This window comes from Carlito syrichta, unplaced genomic scaffold (assembly GCF_000164805.1).
Source record: "Carlito syrichta isolate Samal-C Ts95f unplaced genomic scaffold, Tarsius_syrichta-2.0.1 Scaffold303723, whole genome shotgun sequence".
Classification (NCBI taxonomy): Eukaryota; Metazoa; Chordata; class Mammalia; order Primates; family Tarsiidae; genus Carlito; species Carlito syrichta.
In genome coordinates, this window is record NW_007247819.1 from 1449266 (window position 1) to 1455971 (window position 6706).

The window sequence follows — 6706 nt, forward strand, 5'->3', positions numbered from 1 at the left end:
CTGTCCTTGCCCCAGTGGCGCTGGGCACCAAAGAGGGCATGGTGTTCGTATCCAGGCTGAAGCCGCAGGGAAGACCGGAGTGACTGCACCTGTCCTTTGCCGCGGCCATCTGTGGCTCCAGGAGGGGGTGGACCCAGGGCTCTGCCGGGCAACGGAAACATTCTGAACTAGAGGCCTCCACCCCTTCAGTATGTCTAATGAGCAGGAGGGACAAACCCGACAGTCAGCCCTCCCAGGCCCAGCCCTTTTCCACCAGGGTCTTCCTAGTGTTCACTCCCACCTAGCCATCACCTTGGTTAAGAAGCCGACTCTATCTGGGGGAAGTGGGGGGGAGGGAGAGAGGTGTGAATAACACTTGCTGGTTAAGTCACACCATATATATTATATTTAGGTGGCTTTTTTTTAAAGGAGCTTATAGCATCTATTATATATTCCTGGTCTCTTTTCAAACCCCCTGAGGATAAAGACCAGGAATTAAGACAGTCCTAAGTCATCCTTGAGCTCCGCCTCCCCCTGCCCCCCAAGAAAAAGACGTTGAGGAAGTAGCATTCTGTCTCTCTAACAAAGATACCAAACCTATAGGTGGTTGGCCTTCAAGGTCATATGTCATGTCCATTTCAGAATTTTTGGTATTGACTAGGTATTCTGGTTCTGAACTCGGTGTTCTCCAAAAGCTCCAAGCTTCCCATAGTAAAGGGTGCACAATTGTCCTAGCTGCCTGGACTGTCAGCCACAAGGGATCCACAGCCTCCCAGAGAGTGGCCCTCTGTTGAGGTCTTCCATAGCTTTGGGTGTACCCCAAAACACCATGTCTTAAAACAATACCATCTTCTCAGGTACACTACAGCAAGACAGAGGGGCAGTTTATGGACACAGCTTGAAGCTTCAGTTTTCTTCTCTATAAACTGTGGATCATGCCTCCCTCATGAGGCTGTTGGGAGTTTTAAAGGACACAATTCACAGCCTCTGACACAGCACCTGACAAACAGTGGCAGCACTCTTTATTCACCAAAAACATAAGCAGAGGCACCAAAAAGGTTAAGTACATGGTTAGGGTTTTATGCTATTAGAAAAGCCAGGAAGCCGGGCTCGGTGGCTCAGTCTGTAATCCCACGCTTTGGGCGGCTGAGGTGAGTGGAATGCCTGAGCCCGCGGGTTCAAGACCCGCCTGGGCAACTTGGCGAGACCTCATCTCTACAATAAATCAAAAAGTTAGCCGGGCGTGGTAGCGCATGCCTGTAGTTCCAGCTACTTGGGAGGCTGAGGCGGAAGGATCGCCGGAGCCCAGCAGGTGGAAGCTGTGGTGGCTGGGAGCGGCCACTGCATTCCAGTCTGGGTGACAGAGTGAGACTCCAACTCAAAAAAAAAAAAAAAAAGAAATGCTAGAAATGGCCGGACATAGTGGCTCACGCCTCTAATCCCAGCACCTTGGGAGGCAGAGGCAAGAGGACTGCCTGAGCCCAGGGATTCCAGGAGTCAGAGACTAGCCTGGACAACTTGGCGAGACCTGGTTTGTACAATCAATCCATCCATCAATCAATAAAATTAGCTGGGCATGGTGGTGTGCCACTGTGGTTCCAGAGACTGCAGTGACTGTGAGCATACCACTGCACTCCAGCCTGGGTGACAGTGAGACTCCAACAGAAAGGTGGGGGAGGGGGTAGAGAGACTAGGAAAAATTCTTACTATCCGAAATATCTTAGATAATTTCCAGATCTTTGATCTAGCCCCCCAGATGAATTCTCATTGCACTTTTGACTCATTCTGACTCAAAGTCATGGCAGATGACCAGGCTTATGCCTAATACTTCAGCTCCATACTCTGCCAGATGCCCTCCTCTAGGGGTGGCTAGTCTCCCAGATGCTCTTTCTGACCTTTAAATATGCCAAGTTCTTGCCCATCTCAAGGCCTTTATGGCCCCTCTTGTCTGGAAGGCTTTTCCTCAAGATTTTCATGTGATCAGTGCATTTCAAAGGGTACCTCCCCAGATCTCTGGCCCTCATCTAAAGTTGATCACTGACCAAAAGGCACGCTCTCCCCTTACCCTGCTGTGTTTCCTTGCCAGCACTCTCTACCTTCTAAAATTAGTTATCTGTGCATTTGTTCCTAGTCTTTCTCCTTAGAAAAGGTTGTGATACACTCCCTGGAGGCTGAAGTTGTTGTCTTTTTCTTCCTTATATCCTTTGTGCATGGAACAATGTCTAGCACTTAATAGGAGCTCAGTTAATATTTGCTGAATGAAGGAATCCAATGAACCAATTGCCAGGCTCATACTCACATTTTCTTTACATCATTAATTGTGCTGACACATTTGTCTGGCTTTAGCGACATTGGTCCCCAGAGACAAGCTTTCCAGGTTTGATAAGCTGACCACCTACCCACTGACTGGTATTCATTTTTTCTAATTTGGCACTGAGCATTAAAGACTGCCTTGACTTCATTCCACAGATGCATGGGAAGCTTAGATGGACCTTCCAATTAATTTTCTGCTAGGCAATAAAGTGAAAATAAATCCTTAATGCAGCACAAAATCTGGAATTGCTGCTGGTGTGTCACAGCTGGAACTATTCATTTCACTTGCCATACTTATAATTTATTTATTTACTTTCTGCAAAATGTCAAAAGAAGTCATTGTGAATTTTGGTTAGGCTGACTCCATTTGAGGACACAGTTGAATACTGAGAAGACTTTTCAGAGGACAAATGCAAGACTGATTTATTTTACTTCTTCCACTCCAAAGAGACAGCCCACAATTATCCTGATAAAATGCATGTCCTTCTGTGAAGTAACACACGGTTAATTTTTTCATTTGTTTCCTATCATTCCTGCTTCTCCCTCTAATTAACACAGTCCTATTCAGATCTCTTTTCTTTTCTTTTTTTGAAAGAGAGTCTTTCTCTGTTGCCCAGGCTGGAGTGCAGTGGTGTGATCACAGCTTACTACAGCCCCAACCTCCCTGCCTTGAGCAATCCTCTTTGTCTCAGCCTCCCAAGTAGCTGGGACTATAGACACCCACCAACACACCTGACTAATTTATTTTTATTTTGTAGAGACAGAGTCTCACTATGTTACCCAACCTAGTTTCAAACTCCTGGTTTCTTAGCGATCCTCCCACCTCAGCCTCCCAAAGTGCTGGAATTATAGAAGCGAGCCACTGTGCCTGGCTGAACCTCTTTTTAAATTACCATTTTTTCCAGGCCTATTAGAGTTTATACTAGGCTTATGTATTAAATATGTTTTTAAAAATGTTTAGCTCCAGCGATACTTTCTAAATACTGCCTGCAGCTAGAATTCCAGATGAAGGTGGTGGCAGCCCTTGCCTTGCCATCAAAAACTTCCTCTTCCCTCCTGAGTTGTCTTTTATGGGTCCCTTGAGTGGGGACACTTAGGAATCAAGTGCACAGCTACAGGAGAGAGACAAGAGTTCACTTTAAAGAGAGAAAAAAAAAGAAAAACATATTTAGAAACATTGCTCACCCAGATTTAAAGTTGAAAGTATAAATAATTTCATAGGAGCAAGGACATTTAACTCCACTTGAATGAAACCCCATGATTCCATGGAATCCTAACCATACTCTTCAGATCCTTACATTTCCTTCCTTCCTCTCTTCCTCCTTCCCTCACTCCTTCCCTCCCTTTCCCTCCTCCTTTCCCCCTTTCTCTTCTCTCTTCCTCCCTTCCTTCTTTTGAAACAGGGTCTCACTCTGTCACCAATTGCAGTGGCACAATCATAGCTTACTGCAGCCTTAAATTACTGGGCTCAAGCAATTCTCTGCCTCAGTCTCCCAAGTAGCTGGGACTACGGGACTACAGATGTGTACTACCACACCTGGATGAGATATATATATATATACTTTTTTTTTTTTTTTTGGTAGAGACAAGTTCTCACCATACTGCCCAGGATGGTCTTAAATTCCTGGCCTCAAGGGATCCTCCCATCTCAGCTTCTCAGAGATCTGGGATTACAGGCATGAGCCACCTTGCCTTGCTGGATCCTTAAATTTCTAAATGGAATACAGCTTCTTAAAATGTCTATTAAGGCAGAGGTGAGAGAATTACCTGAGTCCAAGAGTTCAAAAACAGTCCGGGCAACTTGGTGAGACATCGTCTCTTCAATATATAAAAAAAAAATTAGCCGGGCATGGTGGCACATGCCTGCAGTTTCAGCTACTTGGAATGCTGAGGCAGGAGGATTGCCTGAGCCCAGCTGGTCCAGGCTGTGGTAGCCATGAGCATGCCACTTCACTCCATCCAGCCGGGGTGACAGAGTGAGACTTTGACTAAAAAAAAGAAAAAATCCATTACTTCCGACTTCAGAATTGGTATTATAGACTCCCTCCCCCTGCTTTTTAAATCTCTCCTATCCCATGCCCACCACCCACCCTCCAAGAGAATGTTCCAAGGTAAGTTATGAGAATCTTTACCCTCTGACCCTTTGTCTTGTTTCTGTCTGTGCCTCAGCTGTAAGTAGTCTGGGGAATCTTGGCTTCTAAAATAAGCCTTGTGATTGTCCTTAAATATGTCAGGCATCAGGAACCTAATGCAAAGTTGCCCTGTCCATCGTCTTGTCTCTCACAATACTGTGTATTTGATCTCTCCACAGGCCTCTTCTTGCTCGTATAGACTCTGACCTGCCACTTTGCTGCCAGCAAGAGACACCTGTCAAGTTGTTCATCGCAGGCACATCTAATATGACTGCACAGACACAGGGCACCAGAAAGTACCAGGCCAGTCTGTTTCTTTGTGAGATCTAGGTTCTTAGATGAGGACTTTCTTTTTCCAAAAATGACGAGTAGAAATCCTTATTTATTTATTTATTTTTCTCTCTCTCTCTACACAGAGGTCCAAAAGGCAATTTTGGGAGAAAAAAGAAAAATACACAAAAACAACTAAACTCTCATAATATGAAATGAAATAAAAGTCCTAGAAAAATACAGGTGACAGTTAACATGGCTATAAATATATCCAAGGGTTTCAGTGACACCATAAAGCAGTCCAACTTTGCTTTATTATATGTCAGTAGATTTATTTATAGCTATATAATTCATCCTTCTGCTCATTTATTTAAGAAAGCCATCCTGCAAAAAAACAGATTTGGATTATATTTTCTATTTGGAGGCATAAAAGAGAAGCTTTATTCTTCTAGACATCCCTCTTCCGTGCATTTAACTGAAAAGAAAGACAATGGCATCACTGTATAAATTTTTAGTTTACAGAACATATATATTGCTTCTGTTTCTTTAACTTATCCTTATAAACATCCATAGTTATTCTCTTGTCCTCCTTGTGGTTGAAATAAGTATATCAGGAGTGTGGATGTAGAGAAAAATCTCTCTAGGAGAATTTTCAAACATCCTGAGTTTGAACAATGGGGCTGGTATATTTTCTTCATTGGACTTTTTTCACATTTATTCAAGGATACAAAAAATATGAAATGTTTGTGGGAACACCTCAGCTTCCTTTAAGCTCCAGGTATAGTTAATTTTTAATATGGAAGCATTTTCTTTTCTTTTACTTAAAGACAAGGCTCAATTAGTTTTTTTAATAGAGAGATTTGGGCATTACTCCCCTGTTAAAGCTAATATTGTATATCAGATCTTCATTAACCTTCCGCTGGATATCAGGCGCCCAAACTTTCCAGCCTCAGCACCACAAAAAGCTGTATCCTCTTTCGAAGTATCAAATAAAATGAATTATTCTACAACAGCAGAAGAAATCATTGTATTATCATGTCTGTAGGATACAATATCAAGATTTAGAGAATACTTTTTTGGGGAGTATGAAAGACTATTCAGAACCACTGAAACAGGTTAGGGACCACTGCAAAGGGACTTTGATTTTGAGGGTCTGACAAAAAGATACATTTGAAAAGAACATTGTAAAGTGATATTCACTATCATTATGAACTCTGAGCAATTTCAAATAGAAAAAAAGGAGTATAAAGTAAGGAGATTATCAGTGTGGGGTGGAATCATCCACAGAGGGCTTCCTGAAGGAGGCAAACTTTAAGTCCTGCTTCTACTTCCACTTAACAAATTAAGTCTGTCACTTAAATTGTAATAGTCCGAAGAGCTCAGAAATATGTGAACTTTTTCTTTCAATGCAAAAGATAGGCATTCTATAGGAGAAAGGAAGAAGGTAGGGAGTGGGAGGAGAGGGGAAGAGAGGGGAGAAAGAAAAAGGGAAAGGGAAAGAAAAAGGAAGGGAAGGAGGAAAGTTCTATGTTGGGAGCCACATTTTTAATCTCTAACGAGTAAGTTTCCAAACTCAGAAATGTCAAATAAACACCAAAATTAATCAAAAAAGTTAAATTGTGGCATAGCCAGAAGTTTTCCTCTGTTCAATTTGCTGCATGTAGCTACTTTTCAAATACTAAAATACTCATCAGGTCCAGTTTATAAGACTATCATTTAATTCTAAGAACATCTTGGTTTAAACATCATCTCACTCAAGTGTCTGTCTCATCCACTGTTCCATAAAATGCACATCATCTAAGACAGAGGGACAAAAATCTAAGCTAAATGATCACTTTTCCCTTAAACGATGTAGTTTTAAATGTACTTAGAGAAATCTCAGGGAATGAGATGAAAGTTCTCCTAACAGAAGGTACGAAGTGTTATTAAGCAGCTCCAGAGATGTTTGCATGATGGGTAAGAAGGACGTTTCTTTGGCGTATTGAGAATTTTGCACATTCCAAAACTGATGG